Here is a 21,353-nt window from a genome sequence, read left to right as displayed (position 1 = left end):
ATGCAGGGGACAAAGCAGTTCAAAATTACTCATTCCTGGTCCTGTGGCTTAAGGCTGCCACACTGAAAAACAGGGAAATGGAGGAAAAGCCAGGTTCAGGACAACCTTCCCCAGTTTCTCCTCACCCCAGTCCCAACCCCTCTTTCCCAAGAAAAGGGATTCTAAAGGGAGTGACAGCCCCGAGGTCTGTCAGCTCAGGCTCCCCACAGGTCCCTCGATCTCCCCGCCTGAGCAGTCAAGGCCAGACTGCCCGGGATTCCTCAGAAAGCCCTGGCCAGGCAGTCCGAGGATCATGCCCTCCCTAGACTTACCGAGTTGAAAAACCTAAAGTTCGTTTTAATTTTGCTGCAGCACAATCTTCTCAAAATGGCTGCGATCGCGTGCCGCGGTCGCCTTCTCAAAATGGCGGCGTGCCGCAATCGTGGTCCTCTTTGTCCCTTTCTTCTTCCCACAATCCCTTCTGTTTCTCCAACCCCTTCCAGTCCCCAACTCCTCCCACTTCCCCAACGATCCCACCCACTTGCCCTGCCCACAGACACACCCCTGACACTGAATCCTTGCCTCCCTCAGCCTCACCCCTCACCGGAAGTTGGCCATCTTGGATTTCTGGTTCCCACGCCCCCACTTCCGGTTCCCACGATTGGAACCCGGAAGTGGGCAGCTGGGAACCCGGAAGTCCCCATGCCTTTTTCACTGCTGCTCCAGTGACTTACAGAAGATCTCGGGGAGGTAATTGTCATGGTGCTGTGTTTCGAGACCTCAGCGTCTCCATGCACGGTCAGCCCAGGACACCGCGACACTGGACGAGGATCAGTTCGTGCACTGTGCGACGATACTGATTCCTGTGGGTTCTTTGTTTCGAGAGATCCTTGGCATCGGTCTTAAAGTGAGGAAGCAGAGGCAGGGTGGGAGGCAGTGAGGTAGCAGTGTTTATTGTGCGGCAAGCGTGATCTCTCGCGCCTGCGTCTGCTCTTGCAACTGCCCCGAGGGGCGGTTCTGCGTACACTTTTATACAGATGGTGTCAGGAAGGGGTAAAGGCAAAACAACCAATAGAGGGAATTCTAGGGACCGTTACACAGGTGCAATGTTCAAGTTTTGCCAACCAGGGGACAGGGAGAAATACAAAACTCGCGGGCTTCATGAGTGACAGAAAACTGACAGTTACGTCACTTGCCTCAGGGGTACACGTGGATGAGGAGGGAACAAAGGAACATATAACAAACTTAATAAACCAAATTTCACACACCGCCACATCTCCCCCTTTTTCTTTTAATAAGATGAGCAAACGTGGCATGGAGGAGACTGCTGTTCAGACTTAGAAAAGCTGTCTCTGAACCATGACTGCACAGACGACCACTGCTCTTCAGAGAGGCTCTTGTCCCCCCAGGACTTTTCTAAGTTTTCCAATTCAATTTCCTCAGGAACAGTTGCCATGGAGACACAGTTCACAGCCAGCTTTGGGGGAGATGTAGCACCAGACATAAACTTACAAATAATCTTTCTAATAGAACATATCATAACTAAAGCAAATATAACTACAAATAATATAAATAAACAGGTTTTCAAAATGGATCCAGACCAATCCGAGAGTCCCAAGTTCTTAAAAAGGTCGATGGACCAGTCCGCTGTCTCTTCTTTGATTTCGCTCACCAAGTCCCTCATTTTTGTGATGGCTTCTTTGATGTCCTCAGTTGTAGCTGTGGCTGAGGTTTTGCTGAGGCGAATGTTGTCTTGGCCTGTAGGTGTAGCAAGGGTTGTCCAGACGTTTGCCTCGGTCTGAGGGATGATTCTGGCATGATGGGCAGCCAGGAGAGTGGATAGGAGGAGAAACATTGGCAGGAAATGTGCCGTGGTGGTGGACTTTTTCTGGTCTGGGTTGGATCTTTCACACTAAAAAACAGAAAAACAGACTTTAAAACACATAATAATTAGCATGACGGTTGAAAATAAGAGAAAGGTGAGGGGTCCTCCCATTCCCAGAGAATGGGCAGGGTCAGCCAGGTGCAATTTCGCCTTTTGCGGTGCAGTGCCGCAGAAGCGACCTGCGGTACATCTTCCCTTCTCTCCCCCTGCTTTTTCCTAAAAGGCTTCACCCATTTTGCAGGGACCCATCTGAGCCCAGTGGGCGTGGAGACACAGGCATACCCTCGTCCCCACGTCACCAGGTCATATGGGCCTTCTACCTGTCTGCTCTCAGGAGACCTGAGCAGGACCGGTGGCTTTTCTTTTTGTTGGAAATCAGAACTTGATCCGAAGTGTCTCATGACTGGTGGGTTAAACACCTCAAAACTGCAGTTAAGAAAATTGATTGTGTACAGTGCCCTGGCTAAACGGATAGAGGGAGTCTCAATCTTCAGTACCTGCTGTTGTGCAAGGACCCTTTTGATTTCCTGATGGGTCCGTTCCACAATCCTTGGCCTGTGGGGGAGTGTGGGATGCCTGTTTTGTGCTCCACTCCCCATTGCTGCAGGAAGCTGCAGAACTCACCTGACTTATACGCTGGGCCATTGTCAGTTTTGAGACCTTTGGGGATACCCATAAAGGAGAATGCTTGGATGAGGTGTTTAATGACATCCTGTGCCTTCTCCCCTGTGTGCACAGAGGCGTAAACTGCACCTGAGAAAGTATCTACAGATACATGAATGTATTTCTGTCTTCTAAATTCTGCAATGTGTGTGATGTCTGTTTGCCAGAGCTCGCAGCTTTGAAGCCCGCGAGGGTTGACTCCAGCATGTAGTGTGGGCACGGTGTGGGACTGACATGATGGACAGGAGCCGACAATTGCCTTGGCCTGCTGACGTGTGAGGTGGAAATGTCTGACCAGGCTTGGCACGTTCTGGTGGAAAAGCTGATGACTGAGCTTTGCCTGTTCGAATATGTTTGGCAATGGGGCTATTGCTGCAGGAGCAGCAAGGACGTCTGCTCTCCTGTTACCTTCAGCAATAAACCCTGGCAAATCAGTGTGTGATCTCGTGTGCATCACATAAAATGGATGCTCTCGGTGGGAGACAAGCTTCACAAGCTTCGAGAGCAGCTCATACAGAGCGGTGTTGGACACTTCTTGCAGAATGGCCTGATCTGCCCTAGATACCACCCCCGCCACGTATGCGGAGTCAGTTACTAAATTGAATGATTCGGGAAACCTCTCGAAGGCTCTAACAAATGCAGCCAACTCAGCAATCTGAGGTGATCCCATCACCTCCTGAACATCTTCTTCTCACTGCTGAGTTTCAGGATTCTCCCAAGTCAGAACTGACTTGTGAGAAGCCCCAGACACGTCTGTGAAAACTGTCAGAGCTTTGAGGGGCTTTCTGCTCCGAATACTTTGCATTGCCAATGTGAATGCTGTTTCTGAATTGAACAATTTATGGGCCGGCCGATGAATTGAAATTTGGCCTGTAAAGGAATCTAGGGCAAATTGCAATGCTTCATTCTCTTGAAGCAGGTGTTCTAACATGGATTTTTTCATCTGGCCTGTTTTCAAGCCAATTGGCATGTGAATGCACTCAAAGTCACAACCGGCCAGATCTTTCATCTGCACTCTCGCTTTGCGGATGAGCTCAGCCATAAGCTCCTGTGGCTATGTCATTCTTTTGGGCGGCTGGTGGCTGAGAAAGACCCACTCTATAATCAGCAGAGGATCTCTCCCGCCTTGGCCCTTGTTACCTTGTCTGGGTGTTTTTGCAGACTGGTCCGACTGAAAAATGATTCCATACAGATGCGGCAGCTTTCCTAGGATGATGAAAAGGAAAGGCAGGTCTGGGTCACATCTGTGTGCCTGTCTGGCTGTTTGAACCTTTTCAAGTGCTGTTTTTGCCTCTGGAGTAAGTACCCTAGGAGAACTCAGCTCCTCTCCCCCCTTCAAAAGATTGAAAAGAGGGGCTAGGTCCTCAGTTGTCAGGATGCTCACTCAGAGCCGACGGCTCTATCACCGGCCAGCTCGGATACCGCGACAGACGTCGTAGGGGGGTCAGACCGCGAGCAGCGCAAGCAGTACTGACTCCTGTGGGTTCTTGTCCTATCAGGGGCTCATGTGAGCGATGGTAATTCGACAGGCAGTGGAACGAAAGGAGGAAACAAATTCCAGACGAACAGAGGGTTTATTACAAACACCTCTCCAGCCCGGGACTGTTCGGGGGGAGGAGAGTACAGTGGGTTTTTGTCAGGGGCGAGTCGGGGGAGGGCAAAGGGAGTGGTCAGTCACTGCTGGCCAACCAGGGCAAGTTGCTAGGGGACCCGGGAGTAGGAGAACATGACTTGGACCAATCAGGAGAAAATAGGAGGGATTTACAAAGGCGGGAAAAAATAACAGAGCTAACCGTGTGCCGCATAACAGGTGCAGGTGCAGACAGGAGTCATGTGAGTTAAACATAGGAACCATCAGGGGGAAGGGTACAGAGAACCAAACGAGTACAAAAATATATAAAGCATAACCGATTAAATTAATACACTGCCACATCTCCCCCTTTTCTTTTTACTAAAAAGAACGAAACTGAGAAGGGTCCGGCAGATGCTCAGAGTCCAGGTAACCGTTGGCAAATCAAGGTTGTTGAGCTTGCCACTAATCGTCTGCGAGGTTTTCACCGTCACCTTCTTCCTCAAGCTCCTTCAACTCGTCTTCAGGAGCCATGGCCATGGTGACCCGAGCAGCAGCCGGAGAGGGGGCAGATGTGGAACTTAAAACTAACTTAATTACAATCTCCTGATTAGTTCGAAAGCAAGACAAACAATTAAAATAATAAACAAAATCAACAGACATGTTTTTAAAATGGACCCGGCCCATCCTGATAGGCCCCAACCTTTAAAAATGTTGCTTATCCAATCACCTGTCTCTCTTTTGATGTCACTGATCATATCTTGCATCTGTGCAATAAGTTTTCGAGTGCTCTCAGCCCGAGTCGACAGATTAAAACAACACAGACCCTCAAACTCCTCATACGTGTGATCGTGGAGAAGTATGATGTAGTCTATGGCCGCCCGATTTTGGAGGGAGGCTTGCCTCGTTATTTCCTCGTCCTGCAGGAGGTTGACTAGGGTTCTGGAGGTTAAATTTGCTTGTTTCGCCACCCAACATTCTAAATGTCCCAATTCTCCCATGGCCTTAGCAATGGAGACCCATGGGGCAAATTTCGTGATTGCGACCCCTTTAGTTTTGCTCCAATGAATAATTTCTGAGTCGCAATCTGGGTCCAATTTTCTAAGGTCTCTTTTGGAAACTGCCAGTCCATGTGCACCACTTTGTCTCTTTTGCTTTTCTTTCCAAGCCGTAATTTGCATCTTGTTGGGTGTGAACAGCCCTACCTTCCCTAGGGTGCACGGACCTCCAGAAAGACGAGAGGGGATACCTGCCCAAGCCCGATCTCTGCAGATCAGAAAGACTCCCTCGGGTAACCTTTTGGGGTGGTTGTGAATTTCAGGGGGAAGAACTCCCTTGGCCAACCTCTCGCACCACGATTGGGCTCTGTCTAGCACCTTAGATTGAATAACGTGCTTGGTGCGGTTGTCTAAAGCGTCGGCCGAATTGGTAATACGAATGCAGGCGGGAACTGTAGTTGCTCCGAGGAGCCGCAGCTCTCGGGGTTCCTCTTTCATATCTGGCAGGGAAAGCACAAAATTCTTCCAGCCAATAAAAGGATTAAATTGGGAGGTCTTACTGATGCAGTGGGCAAAATGGAGAAGTCTTTCAGGCATTTCCCACTGTCTAAAGGGAATCCCCATGAGGCATGTGGACATCGGGTCTGAGGCCGATGCTTGATTGAGACAGATGTGATCCTGTCCCATAGATTCCGCGAGCAGAGCCCACACGTTGGCTCGCGGCTGTGGGACGGTCCAAGCTTGAGTGAATATTAGCAGCTTGGTCAGGAAGAGCACGGTCAGGAGGCTTAGCATCCTGGGTCTGGGTCTGAAAAACAAAACTGGGAGGCCAAAAATTATTAATTTGGGTCACAAAAATAGGTAAAGGGCAGGTCATGGTCCCATTCCCACAGGATGGGAAGAGAGGGTCTGGAGGAGACTCACCCTCGACGGCGGAATGCCGCCGAAGCCACCTGCGGGACACTGTTGTCACGCTCCCTCTTCCTTTTGATGAATGGTTTCACCCACTTGGCAGGTATCCATTTGATCCCAGTAGGCGTGAGGACACAGGCGTACCCACGCCCCCATGTCACCAGGTCAAATGGACCCTCCACCTTCCCTGACTCAGGCGATCTCACCAGCACCAGGGGCTTGGGATCGAACTGCCACTCCTTATTGCACCCAAAGTGTGTGGTAATGGGCGGATTGGGACTTTTGAAAGAACAATTTAGAAAATTGATGACATAAAGGGCTCGGGCCAATCTGATTGCCGGCGGTTCCACCTTTAACACCCGTTGCTGTTGTTTAAGGGCCCTCTTGATCTCTTGGTGGGTCCTCTCTAGGATTGCTTGGCCTGTGGGGGAGTGGGGGATGCCTGTCTTGTGCTCCACTCCCCATTGCTGCAGGAAGCCAGCAAATTCCTTGGACTTGTACGCAGGGCCGTTGTCTGTTTTGATCCCCTTGGGGATGCCCATGAATGAGTAGGTCTGAACAAAGTGTTGGATAACATGTTGGGCCCTCTCACCTGCGTGCGCAGAGGCATAGACAGCGCCAGAGAAGGTATCGACGGAGACGTGAACGTACTTCAGTCTCCCAAATGATGGAATGTGGGTGACATCCGTCTGCCAGAGTTCACAGCTCTCCAACCCGCGAGGGTTGACTCCGGCATGCAGGGTAGGCACAGCGTGGGACTGACAGGAAGGACACGAGCCAACAATCGCCTTAGCTTGTTGACGTGTGAGGTTAAAACGTCTAGCCAAGCTAGGCGCGTTCTGATGGAACAGCTGATGACTGAGCTTGGCCTGCTCAAAAACGTCAGGCAATGGGGCTATCGCTACAGGGGCAGCAAGAGCGTCAGCCCTCCTGTTACCCTCAGCAATAAACCCAGGCAAATCGGTATGCGACCTGGTATGCATCACATAAAACGGTTGCTCTCGGTGGGAGACAAGTTTCACCGATTTCGAGAGCTGCTCATACAGAGCTGTGTTGGACACCTCTTGTAAAATTGCCTGATCTGCTCTAGATACCACCCCCGCTACGTATGCGGAGTCGGTTACAATATTGAGAGGTCCAGAGAATCTCTCAAGTGCCCTGACGACAGCGGCCAACTCGGCTATTTGAGGTGAATCCTCAACCACTTTAATGTCTGCCTCCCACTGCCGAGTTTCAGGGTCCTCCCAAGTCATCACTGACTTGTGAGAACTCCCAGACGCATCTGCAAAAACTGTCGGCGCATCGAGAGGTCTCCTGTTCTGGACACTCTTTAATGCCAATTTAAATGTTACGTCCGAATTAAATAGTTTGTGGGCCGGCCGATGAATTGAAATTTGGCCCATAAAGGAATCTAGAGCGAATTGGAGTGCTTCATTCTCCTGAAGCAGGTGCTCCAACATGGGTTTGGTCATTTGGCCTGTTGACAGTCCAATTGGCATGTGAATACATTTGAAGTCGCATCCTGCCAAATCTTTCATCCGCGTTCTTGCTTTGCGGATGAGCTCAGCCATAAGCTCTTGTGGCTGTGTCATTCTTTTGGGCCGATGGTGGCTGAGAAAGACCCACTCTATAATAAAAAGAGGGTCCTTTCTGCCTTGGCCCTTGGTGTTGTGTGCTGATGTTTTTGCACCTGTGTCCCATTGAAAAATGATCCCATGTAGATGTGGCAGCTTACCCAGAATGATGAAACGAAAGGGAAGCTTGGGATCACATCTATGTGCCTGTCGGGATGTCATTGCCTGCTGGACCTTCTCCAATGCTGCTTTTGCCTCTGCAGTAAGCACCCTAGGAGAACTGAGCTCCTTTCCCCCTTTCAATAAATTGAAAAGAGAGGCTAGATCCACGGTGGTCAGACCTAGCCAGGGCCTTACCCAATTCAAGGCACCGCAAAGCTGATGGGCATCCGCAAGGGTACGGACATTTGTCCAAATTTCCAATTTTTGAGGCACAATGGTCCTCTTACCAATCTCCAGGCCCAGGTACTTCCAGGGTGGCATCCTTTGGATCTTATCTTTTTGCAGCTCGAACCCGACAGCAACTAACGAATTGGTTACAAGGTCAAGCGCTCGCATAAGTTCATCTTCGGTCGGCGCGCAAACGAGGATGTCATCCATATAGTGGTGGATGACAACCCCCTCCGTGGCTGCGCACACAGGGGACAGCAAGGAAGAGACGTACTGCTGACGCATCACTGGGGAGGCCTTCATCCCTTGGGGGAGCACCTTCCAGTGGTACCTCTTCCTTGGGGCCGCTCGGTTGATGGAAGGAACCGAGAAGGCGAAACGCGGGGCATCATCCGGGTGTAGAGGAATTTGGAAAAAGCAATCTTTTATGTCAATTACAGCCAAATTCCAATTTCGCGGCAGCATGGTTGGGGAAGGCATCCCAGGTTGGAGAGACCCCATATCTTCAATTACCTCGTTAATTTGCCGGAGGTAGTGGAGGAGGCGCCATCGTTTTTTGTCACTCTTTCGAATGACAAAAACGGGCGAGTTCCATGGAGAATTGGTCTCCACGATGTGACCTTTAGCTAATTGCTCCTCCACGAGCTTCTCAAGTGCCGTTAGTTTCTCCTTTGTTAGCGGCCACTGCTCAACCCAGACTGGTTTATCTGTCGTCCAATTCAGTTTGAGGGTCGGGCGCTTCTCAGCAGCCGCTGCCCAAAAATTTTGCGAGGGGTCGGGAATGTCAATTGTGACCCCCCACTGGGCCATGAGGTCTCTTCCAAGCAAGGGTTCCTGGTAATCTAAAACAAAAGGACGGATTGCAGCCAATTGTCCTTTTGGCCCCGTAATTTTTACCACGTTTTTTGACTGTTTTGCCGATTGGAACCCTCCTACACCTTGGATCTATCCGTCCATGTCCTCCAGGGCCCAATGTGACGGCCATTCCGTGGTCGGAATAATCGTAACATCTGCTCCTGTGTCAAAAAGAAGATCTTTATCTACTGACTCATCTCCCACAGTGAGCGTACATCGCACCAAGGGCTTACGGGTGGAAATGTGATGTACAGCGTTCACAGTAAAGGTAAGATGTTCTGGGTCACCATATGGGATTGCTTGTGCGATGACCTGGCCCTTGGGTAAAAATGTGGGCGGATGAGTGCAGCGCAGCCAGAGAATGAGGGCCCTGGGGTTGTTGTGAAGTGTCCCCAGGACTACCTCAATCTCTTGCGGAGTATATTTGCAATCACCGACGACGATGAACTTACCTTCGCCGGTCATTGGCCACCGATGTAGCGTCCTTGGGTCTATGGTGACGAAATGAAAGTCCCTATCTGTCAGGTGCAATGGTCTGGTGAGATGCAACCTGTAGGGTTCAAAAAAGGAAGAGGTGGTGAGAATAGGTTTTGCTATGTCATGTTCAGGTGATGTCGAGTCCGGTGTAAATTGTCCATCCAATTGACCCCCTTTGAAGTTCCCTGCCCCGTCCACCCGATTGGGGTCGTCACGCTGGGTGGACCCGCGCTCCCCTTTCAGTTTTTTTGCTGTGTCTGGGAAGGCACTGGCGTTCCCGGAGGTGTAGTTGGAGAATGCTGTTTTGAAGGTTTCCTAGGGCAGTTGGCAGTCCAGTGTCCTTCCTCTTTACAGAAGAAGCAGCGACCAGGGCAGTTGCCGAAGGAGGGTCGCCGCTGAGGCGGACGATGTCGAGGCTGTTGGGATGATTCTGCAGCACGCACAGCCTTGGGCGGAAAAGTTGCCTGGGAGGGTGGTGGTGGGTTCCTCCGGGCAAGGAAGGGCACCTTCATCTGGCACACCTGGAGCATTGACTGGAGAGTGCGGGGCGGATCTAGGGGAAGACTCAAAATTGCCTGTTTACACAGGTCGTTAGCATTAACGAAAACAAGCTCCCCTATAATACCTTCTCGTGCACTCTCTGTCTTAACCTGAACCTCCACTGCTCTGGTGAGCCGCTCTACAAAGGCAACAAATAATTCAGAAGGTCGCTGCCTAATGGTGGTATAGGGTGGTGATGGTGCGTCTGGCTGCAAACAAAAGAAAGCCTTGCAGGCTATATCTTTTATAATTGAAAGGACTGCCGAGGGTATTAGGGCTGCCTGGGACTCAGGGGAAACATAGGAACCTTCACCAGGAAGCAACTCAAGAGAGAGGGGATTGCCCTCTTCATCGATGGCTGGGAAGGGCAACTGAGGCATTGCTTCTCGCAGGGCCTGTTTAAATGCTGCGTCCCAGAGCTTAAACTCTGTGCCATTCATTAGGCAAGAGAAAAGCTGCCGGAGGTCTGCTGGAACAGCATGGACACCTGCGAGATCAGCAGTGAGGAGGCCACGGAAGTAGGGACTCTCCCTGCCATAATCCTTATGCGCCTTGCATAAATCCCGAATGATGCTTTGGGAAAAAGCATGCCAATTGGGTTTTGGTGTGTCACCACCACGTGTTCTGCGGTAGGTGACAGGTGCAGCAGAGAGAGTGACCTCTGTCTCACCCTCGCTCATTTCTTCCAGTTCCCAACCATGGGAACCGGAAATGAGGGCGTGGGAAAATTGCTGGCAAGATGGCGTCCTTCCGGGGTTGGGAGATGGACTTGGCCCCGCCTCAGGGGCGTGTCGAGGGGCAGGGCAAGTGGGCGGGATTTTTGGGGAGGAGGGAGGGGTCCGCGGAGGGGTTATGGGAGGGGCTAGGGGAGGAGCTGAGGGAAGGAAGGGGTTGGAGGGAAGAAAGGGGTTCAGGGGATGGGGGAAGGGTGGCGGCCACGTAGAGGAGTGGGCGCCATTAGGTGGATCACTGCCACCATTTGGTGGTCAGTGTGACGCACTTAAATTAAACTGAACCTTGGGTTTGCAACTCGGGGAAACAGGGGGAAGGAAAGGTCCTCGATCAGCTTGGCCAGGGCTTATCGAGGAGTCCCCAGCAGTCTGTCCAAGGCTACTGAGGTTCAGGGGCCGGGAATTTTTTGGAGAGCCTGGGCTAGCAACTCTCTGAGTCGCATCTTTCCTTAAAATTCCCCTTCTCGGGGCAGAGGGACTGGGACTGGGTTGAAGGGAAACCGGGGCAAGCTGGGTTTCCTGAGAGCTTTTCTGCACTCCCTTTTTCGCTGCTGCCGTCTTTAAGTGCAAAATTAAAAAAGCTAATTTCTGTGTGTTCTTTTCCCCGGCGTTGCCTAATTGTAATAGTTTCTTTTCCACCAGCTCCCAAAATCGGGAGGTGTGGACCATCCCCGTGGATGCCTTCGGGTAGTGCAGGAAAACCCATCTAACTAGCTTTTTTAAACAATCCTTAGAGAACTTAACCTTATTAGCTTCTAACAACGCAACGCAACTGTAAAACATTCCTTTCTGGGAAGCCGACAGAGACGCACCCATTCTGCCTGCGTAGTTTCTGGAGCCAGCGAATGAAAAAATACAACGAAGAAGAACTCCGCCGCCGCGCGCCTTTTTAAACAGGTGGAACCACGCGCCTGACCGCCGCTGCAAAAAGCCGGTGTACACGGCGAAACTGAAACGGGCTGGCCAGCGAAAACCCGCACCTGCCGGCAGCCCCATGCGAGCCCGCCCTGGCGCACAAAAATAAAAGCCTTAAATCAACCGAGGGAACAAAAAGCCGCCAGGGGAGACGGACCCAGGACAGGGGCCCGAAAAACCCAATCCCCGGGGGTCGGGCGACCTCAGCTTGGGGGGGGCTGTCCCCCACAGGCTGCCACAAGGGGAACGCCGTCCCACCAACCCTCCCCACGGTCTAGGGGGGTTTGCTTACTTACGAAACCCTGGCGTGGGTGCTCTAAAACTGCTCCAGAAAATCCACTTCCGGAGGAGGACCGTCTTCGGAACGCGGCGACGAAGGCTGCCCTCCCCTCCCTGGGGAGCGCTCCTCCGCGGAGGGTGCTCGAACCCAGGCGGCACGGCGGCCAGGGATTAATTCAGGTGGGCTCGGCTCTTCACCGGTGCCCACCAATCCTGTCCGGGGGGTCTGTAAATGCGCTGAAAGCCCCTTTCAAAGGCCCCACTTGGGCACCAACACGCTGTCGGGATGCTCACTCAGAGCTTACTGGCTCTGTCATTAGCCAGCCCAGATACCGCGACAGACGTTTGCAAGGGTCAGCCTGCACGCAGCGCAGGCAAGGCTGACTCCTGTGGGTTCTTGTCTTATCAGGGGCTCGTGTAAGCGATGGTAATTCGACAGGCAGTGAAACGAAAGGAGGAAACAAATTCCAGACGAACAGAGGGTTTATTACAAACACCTCTCCAGCCCGGGACTGTTCGGGGGGAGGAGAGTACAGGGGGTTTTTGTCAAGGGCGAGTCGGAGGGGGGGCAAAGGGGGTGGTCAGCCGCTGCCAGCCAACCAGGGCAAGTTGCTAGGGGACCCGGGGGTAGGAGAACATGGCTTGGACCAATCAGGAGAGAGTAGGAGGGGTTTTACAAAGGCGGGAGAAATAAGACAGCTAACTGTGTGCCGCATAACAGGTGCAGGTGCAGACAGGAGTCATGGGTTGACATTAGACAAATTGCCAATGCACCCATGAGGGTATATTTTACCTAATGAACTCCTGTGAGATGTGGTCAAGAACAGAGCAGAGCAGGCCTAATACTTGTAACAGACAGACAATTTATTATACTACATAACAATGGACAATAGAAAAGGAAAGAAAAACCCAACCACCCAAAAGCAGAAGAGAAAACCTCCCAAAACACTGCTTCTCCTCCCCCCCAATTTCCATTCCATACATGCTCACTCAGTTGACTCCAGCACATTACCTTCATCTACTTGCTTAATCCCTCAACAACCCTGGGTTCCTAATCCAAATCATCATCCTTTAAAATTCAGACAATCCACATTCCATCCAGGACGAGAGGAGTCTCTCTCGCACCACAGACCCTCCCCCACAGGAAACACAGGTCCACCATCCCGTGTTCCCACGTCACCCATGGCACTGCCTCGAAGAGTCTGCCAGGGTGACCCCCTCCTTTCCATGTCCAGCACTCTCACTGCCGTCCATGGACCTGAACTGCAACAGGGCTCTTTTTAAGGATGTTTTGGCCAAATACCAAAAACCAGCCATCTTCTCATTTTTGGGACTCAGGTCCCCCCCATTTACCCCTGGGGCCGGGGGCTCCACGAAGCAGGCCAGAACGTCTCTGGGTTTGAGCCAAAAGCATCCACCCAAACACAGTCTTATTTATAGTCAGGAGGGTCCAGGGTCCGTCTATGGCTATCATTATGCAGGAAAAGTCCGGCCTAATAGGCCACTCCTCTTCATTCTGGCAATCGAAGGGGCTTCTTTCCATCTCCCATTACCCTCTTGGTCCCAGGCTGTCCTCTCTCTCTCTTCTAAAACCACCAACTATGAGAATTCAGCGTCCAGGGGTAACTCTCTTCTGCCTTAGAAAGAGTTAAAAGCTTTATCTCCCACCACCAAGGTCAGGCACAGGCGATCGCAGGCACTGCAGCTCTCACAAGCAGCTCCAGCTCGGCACCTTCTCTCTGTGGGGGGAGGAGAGAGACGGGACCGGGGGGGGGGGGGAACGGGATGGGACAGGGAGGGGGACGGAAGGCACCTCCAAAGTTCTCCCTCCACCCCTCCATTCTAGATGGAAGCTGGACCAGCTCCACTCCAGCTCCCTCTGTTCCCCACCCCGAGGCCCACCTTGCTCAGCCAGGCCCACCTTGCTCCCCTCCCCCACCCGGCCTAGCCAGGCCTGGGCAGGGGAGAGGAGAAGACGCTCCCTCTCCGAAAGCAGAGCAGGGAAAGAGAGTCCTGCTGGGAAATCCGGCTTTTAACCCCTCGTGTCCTCAGAGGCGTGTCCAACCTCTTAGTGGCCAACAAAGGTGCCAATACTCAGACCTAAGGACTGATTGGTTTGACCACTACTTCCAAAAAAAACTCACTTCCCTTCAAACCACGACACTTAAACAAAGGGACCATCAGGGGAGTGGAGTACAGAGAACTAAACGAGTACAAAAATATATAAAGCATAACCGATTAAATTAATACACTGCCACACACCACCATTAGAGGACCATCATCATCCACATCTCCGGAGATGAACATTTACCATTCATAAACTTTGGTGTCTATTCACTCACGGGAAACCAAAAATTGACACCTCACCGGAGAGAAAGAACTCTTTTCATCTAAGCCAGAGATGACTATGAATTTTAATAATTAGCTTGGAAACAAAGGACTATGAGGAAATTTTTGCCAGAGGCAGAATAAAGTGTATAAAAACTAAGCCCCGAACAAGGCCAATTCGTGAACTCAGGGGGGATGGCAGTCGGCCAGGTACTGCGTCCCAGTTCACCCTTGACATTTCCCGGGTAAAAATAGTCAAGTATCTCCGCTGTGGGTGGTTTTGCCGAAATTCTGTAATTCAATCCTTTTTAATAAACCAAAAATTATAATTTTAATTGGACTACTGTAGTAGCATTTATAACAAGCCTTATAAAATAAGAGCCTTGTTACCCTTGTAAAATCATGGGTCAGGCCTCCTACTTTGGCTAAGTTGAAAAGAACTATGAGAAAGTGACTCCACTGAATTGAAGGTAGAAAAACAAGTTATATAACCATTACGTGGTCACATTGTGGTTTATGATGGTTGGTTGAATTACATTTGTTGTGCTTAAATGGAATGTAACTGATAACAGCCTAACTGCTTCAAAAGGCCTAATGTTTGCAATAAAGGGCTCTCTCTTGCACCGGACTGGGGACTCTGCATCGCTCTGCTTTGTAACAGATGGAAGCTTAGCAAGAGTAAGAGGAGCCTTGACTCCCTTGCCATTAGGCAGAAGGAGGGCACCTAAATGACAGGGGTGAATGGAGAGAGGTCCCTGCTAAGGGTGGTAGGACAATCCCCTCCTGGCCTCCCTCCCCTTTCCAGGTGCCCTTATGGAATAGATATAAGGGTCTGGGCAAATGATAGTGAAGGTCTACCTGGGGGGTTGCTCAGAGCAGGTCAGTCAATGAGACTGAAACCAGGGTCTCTATTAACTATATGGAAGCTGGACAGAGCAACGCAGAACACAACCAATATGGTGAAATCATACATTCTCCCCTTTATTCCCGAAATGGCTGGTTATATACAGTTTCAAATAGTTTAGTTACAGGTGTTTTCTAATTGGTATTCAGCATGAAAAAGAATGCAAACAATCTCAGTTTAAGGTAGCTACCATAATTCTACTCTAACTATCCTATCTAATCCATTCACACACCTTAACCTAAATTCTACCTGTGCCACAGGCTTATCTACTTCTACACAGGCCCAAAACTGTGGCCCAGTTTGGGATAGCTCAAACCTCATTCCATAATGCGTCATGTCCATGTTCTCTAAGAAATCCTGTCACATCAGACTGTATTGGTTTTGCCTGACCTGATTTTCTGTAGCAGGAGGGCCACAAAGATGGCTCCTGTCAGAAGCTGATGGAAGCTTCCACCATGTCCAGCAGAGCCAATGGCTGATGGCTCTGAAGATGGACATGCTGCTGGCCAAAACAGATTACATATTTAAGAAAAAAACAAAATCAAAACAAAGTCACAGGTTTTCGCTTCTAGTCAGAGAAGAGAAGGAGGTGAAAACGTGAGGGAAAACAACATGAAGACACCAAGGTCAGTGGAAAAGGAGGGGCAGGAGGTGCTCCAGGCACCAGAGCCGAGATTCCTCTGCAGCTTGTGGTGAAGACCATGGTGAAGCAGGTTGTCCCCCTCCAGCCCATTGGGATCCATGGGGGTCGCAGAGATCCACCTGCAGCCCATGGAGGACATGCTCATGTCAGAGCAGATGGATGTCTGGAGGAGTCTGTGATCCAGTGGAGGATCCAGTGGACAGAGAGGACCCTTACATCCAGGCTGGAGCAGCTGGTCTTTGGAGGACTGCACCCCAGGGAAAGAGAGACCCACATCGCAGCAGTTTTGGGATGACTGTCAGCCCATGTGAGGGACTCACGTTGCAGCAGTTTGGGGAAGACTGCTGCTTGTGGGATTTGGAACCACACTGGAGAAGTTTGCAGAGCACTGTCTCCTGTGAGAGGGACCCCATGGTCTCACAGGGCAACAACTTCTCTACCTGCACAGCGGACGAAAATCTCAGGTCATGAACTGACCAAAACCCCTACCCCTTGTCTCACTAATGTGGCAGGATCTCTTTATCCTCCATGGACCCCCATGGGCTGCAGGGGAACAACCTGATTCACCATGGTCTTCACCACGGCCTGCACAGGAATCTCAGCTCCCGTGCCTGGAGCACCTTGCCTCCCTGGAGCACCTCTTCTCCCTCCTCCACTGACTCCTTGTTGTTTCCCTCACATGTTCTCACCTCCTTCTCTTCTCTGACTAGAAGTAAAAACTGTGTGATTTTGTTTCAATTTTCTTCTTAAATATGTCATCACAGAGGCATTACTAACATCTCTAATTGGCTGAGGCTTGGCCAGTGGCATGTTCATCTTCAGAGCCATCAGGGACTGGCTCTGCTGGACATGGTAGAAGCTTATAGCAGCTTCTTACAGAAGCCATCTCTGTGGCCCTCTGCTACCAAAAATCAGGTCATGCAAAACCAACACAGCAGGGACACCTGCTTTGTGGTTACTTCTCTGGAGGTTGAGTGAAAGGACTGTGTACACTATTGTCATTTCGGTAGTAAGTTACATTTGATTCCTTATCAATACTATTTCTTTTGCTAGCTTTAATATAGGTATCTTGAAATTGTGCATTGTTTTATATAATCTGATAGACATTCATTCTGTTTTATACTGTGTAGTAACTCTGATTAAGATCTTTCGTCTGGTATCTTGATGCCTCTCCTGGTTTAGGGCAAATTTGGGAGAACAACCTCCAAAGGGGCCCTCTCTCCTCACCCCAGAAAGCAAACCCAAGTGGCCTCTCCCCCAACTGGTTCGGGAAAGACTTCCTCTGAGAGAAGTGGAAATAAACCTGTTTATTTGATGAGCAGTCCCCAGCACAATAAATTGAACAATACCAGACGACAAATTTAGAAAAAGTCCCTCCTGTAGGTGGTCACTCTGTTCTCGGTCCCTCTGATGCTGGGACGAGCTGCTGGGCAGGGTAGGCCCCGGTGGGTCTCGGGTGCAAGCCCCTGGCGCTCCCCCGGGTCTCCAGTCCAGAGCAGGTTCGAACAGTTCCAGGAAAAGCAAAGGAAAGTAGTCCAGTGAAGCTTTTGTGCCTCAGCTAGCTGAGCTAATGAAAAAGAAAAGAAAAAAATCTCTCTGTGCCTGCCGCCACTGTATGTGTAGCAGACAACACTCCAGGCCAGAATGTGGAGGAGGTAGTACAGTCTCTGAAAACAAACTGGCTGCTTCCCCCTCCCCCCCCCTCCCAACCACACACACTCCCAGATCCAATGTTAAAGGCAGAGAATGCAATATCCAGCACAAACACAACAGACGATTGGGGATACAAACATCATAATGTCACCCCAGGACAGTTTGAAAGACAGGTGTCTGCTAGGGAGATCAGGGCCTCCCTTGGGATGGAGAATTCCAACCCCCCCTCCAAATTATTAGAATTTTGAAAATTAAGTGGGGTCTCAGGCAAAGACATGGGGATATGAATAACAGTTCTTTACTAGCATGTATAACAAGGCAAACAAACAACAACAACTACAGCATTAACAACAAAACAGAACCAGGAACCTCAAGGAGCTTTGCTTCACAAAGCCCAGGGCAGTCTGATCTCAGTGCCCCTGCAGGACTTTGAGAGCACCAAGCTGGAAAGGTGGAAAATCCCAGGCTGGTGGATGAGATATATCAGAAGCTCCATCGGTGGTAGCAGAAAAGGCAGGGATATCCCAGCAGGGCAGGACAGTGCAGGGGTACAGTGTAGCAAAAAACCCTCAAGGCAGTGCCAAAGAAGTGGTAGAGGCAGCGGGACAGGGTTGGCCTAACTCCAGCAGGGCAGGAGGAGGTGAGCTCAGAATTCCTGGGCACACGAGCAGATGGTGGTAGATTTCCCAGGACTGGACTCAGTGGTGACAGTGAACTCCTCCCGCAGCAAACAACAGCCTGGCCGTCCTCTCTCTGATGCAGAGAGCAAGAGATAGAGTAGCTGTCCCCATTCCCATTCTTTACCTGCCCCCAAACCTTGTGGTATCTTTTCCCCTCCAAGGGAAAAACTCCCAGAGACCAAAAAAAGGTGTAGCCCAGTGCTACACTCTCTTTTGGCCACTTCATTTTCCTCAAGCACCCATCAGTACTCAGTAGTTAGTTTCCTGGAAAATTATGGGAAAAAAATCTGTAAGAAAAAACCACCAAATCTAACCCCCAACCCAGGTATACCCAGGGGTATGGAATACTGATGCTCCTGGAAGATCAAAATTGGCTGACTCTATAAAAAATCAATTACAGACAGGAGCCAAGCCAGTGGTTAGGATGAAATATCCCTTGAGAACAGAGGACAGAAAAGGGATTGAACCAATTATTAGCAAATTTTTGACACTAGAGTTCTTGAAAGAATGTGAATCCAAATTTTATACTCCTATAGTACCAGTGGAAAAAAACCTAATGGAAATTACAGATTAGTGGAAGATTTGCGAGCAGTCAGTAGGATTGCTAAAAGTATCCACCCAGTGGTTGTGTGAAAAACAAGGCTCACTTTCTTGGTAAAATTTTAAAAGTTTAATAAAAAGTCAATTAAGAGACAGAAAAGCAAAATACGGCTGGGTGATTTGGCATTCAGCCAACAACACACCTGCTAATGAAAAGACTCACTCCTTAAAAGTATCAGCCTGTTGCATATTCATAAATTCACGTGCATGATTCAAACATTCCTCTTTGAATTTCTCTGTTCAGTTTCAACTCCCTCCCAACCACTTTATCTTGTACACCCATCTGCAAGTGGTTCCATTCTGTCTGATAGCATAGGTTCAATAAATTTCTTTCCCTGAAGCTCTGGTCAGTAATCTTCATCTGGATGAGATAATTCAGGAATGCAGGGGATTTTCTCCATCCTTCTCATTTAGCCAGTTTAGATGTTACAAAACCAGTCTTTACTATAATATCATGTTATAGCCTAAGAAATATATATATTCATCACACTACTTATTTCTAAGTTTCATTAATAACAGAGGTAAAAAAAAATGTACAGCAAAACCTTCCCATATTATACATATAGCATTTAATATTTGCGAAAAGCCAACTTTATAATATGTGTCTATAACAGTTGCAAATCCCTACACTTTGCTGACTAAACTCCGAGATGTTCTCCTTTGGTTCTAGGTGATAGATCTCAAAGATGCTTTCTTCTGCCTGCCACTTAGAGAAGAACAGCAAAACACATCTGCTTTTGAGTGGGAGAACCCTAGCACAGGCAGGAAAAACCAACTTACCTGGGTGTTCTTACCTCAGGGGTTCAAAAACAGTCCCACAATTTTTGGGAATCAATTGGCCAAAGAATTAGAACAATGGCAGTCTCCATCTGGGGAGGGAACATTCCTACAATATGTAGATGATCTACTTATTGCTACAAAAACTATCAAAGAGTGCCTTGCATGAACAATAAGTCTGTTGAATTTTCTTGGACTAAATGGTTATCGAGTGTCTCAATAGAAAGCTCAGCTGGTGCAACAACAGGTGACCTACTGTAGAATTGCATTTTATTGAAATGGTATGCTCTGGTTCACTCCTGGAAAGTGTATGGTTTGTCTCAAGTCTGTAACTTCTGCAGTATCGTGTGTCTGTAACCCCATTGGCCTCTAGATCTGTCCATGCCCACTTTGAATCTGCCTGTTAAGGGTGCAAATGGAGAGGGCTCGCTCTCTTTGCCCTGGAGGCCTCCGGAGGCTCTGCTCCTCTCCCCTTCCCTCTCCCCTTCCCTCTCCCCTTCCCTCTCTCCCCCTCCTCTCCCCTCTCCCTCAGTGTCCATGCTGCCTTCCTAGAGTCAAACTCCAAATAAATCCTCAACTCATCAGCACCTCACCAGCTGTCTGGAGTCTCCTTGCTTGCCTGCATGCGAGTACCAACTAACATAGAGCCCGGGGGGCTCCCGGGGAACCCTCCCCGGGGACCCCCCTAAATCTAAACTACAACAACCTATCTTGAATATGAAGACTCTGGAGGACAACAATCCCTGAGAACCGCAAGAAAGGAGGCAATCTGCCAAACACCTAAGCCACAAACTGTAAGAGATCACCACCCTTTTCTTGGAATCACAGGTTGATGTTGGTTATGGATATACAACTATGGACTTATTGTGAAACCTTTATAAGAGCTAGTGAAAGATTCTAAAAATACTGTGGAGTGGACCTCTGAAACAAATCAGGCCTTTGAGGAGTTAAAGTGTGAGCTCATGAAGGCCTGGCCCTTGGGACTTCTTGATGTGAGTAAACCCTTTTGGATATTCCAACATGAGAGACAAGGAGTAGCCTTAGGGGTTTTGGCACAACACCTGGGTCCTTACAGAAGGGCAGTAGCCTATGTTTCTAAACATCTTGATGCCTAGTTTTGGGCATCAGGTCAAAGCTTGCGGCATCCACTGTTTACTGTCCTTTGTAACTCAATTCTCCCCTTTCTTATGTCCCATCTTCTTTAATTATCTCCTGTCGCTTCGAGCCTAGCCAGAGAGACACACTCGGAGCCGGAGTTCGGGTGATCAGAGCAGCAGGGCAGAAGTTCACTGCCTTGTTTATTCCTTCCTATTTTATACTTCTAGCAAGGTGACCATGGATTGGAGAGTGGGCATTCCCACCTCTTACCCACATTGGTCAAGGAGGCTGTCATTCAACCTCCCCTTCTCTTGGAGAAGGAATTCATAACAATGGCAATATTTACAAAACATGATCTCCTGTTTAAATTTACGAGGGTGAGAAGCTGCACACTTCTACTTTAGTATGAACACTCAGCAAACTAGGAAGATCTCATGGTGACAATCTCCAGCTCCTCTGGTGGAAAAGACAGCACCAGCACCACCACTTCCCCCCTCTCCTGGCAACAGCTGAGTCACAGGGAGCAAAGGGAGGACCCCAGAGATCTCTGGCAGAAGTGCTGCTTTCTGAATATCTTCATTGTCCAGTTGATTACCTATTGTCTCTTCTGAGTACCCTGCCTGATGTCCTTTAACAGCTCTTATTTCTACCTCTTTTGGTAAATTCACCACCTCCAACAAGGGAGTAATTGAGCTCTCATGAGTGAACGATTTTCCCTGCAAGTTAAAAAACCTCTCTCCTCCCAACTTTCCAAACTCACCCTACCACCCTACATGAATCCTTTAAGTCTGTAACTAGTTTTCCTTGACACAATTCATAGGCTCTTATTAAGGCATATAGTTCTGCAGTTTGTGCTGACCATGTGCATGGTAGCTTCCCTCCCTTCTTGCAATTCCCTTCTC

Source organism: Prinia subflava, assembly GCF_021018805.1.
Source record: "Prinia subflava isolate CZ2003 ecotype Zambia chromosome W unlocalized genomic scaffold, Cam_Psub_1.2 scaffold_22_NEW, whole genome shotgun sequence".
Lineage (NCBI taxonomy): Eukaryota > Metazoa > Chordata > Aves > Passeriformes > Cisticolidae > Prinia > Prinia subflava.
Note: the sequence above shows the minus strand (reverse complement) of the source record.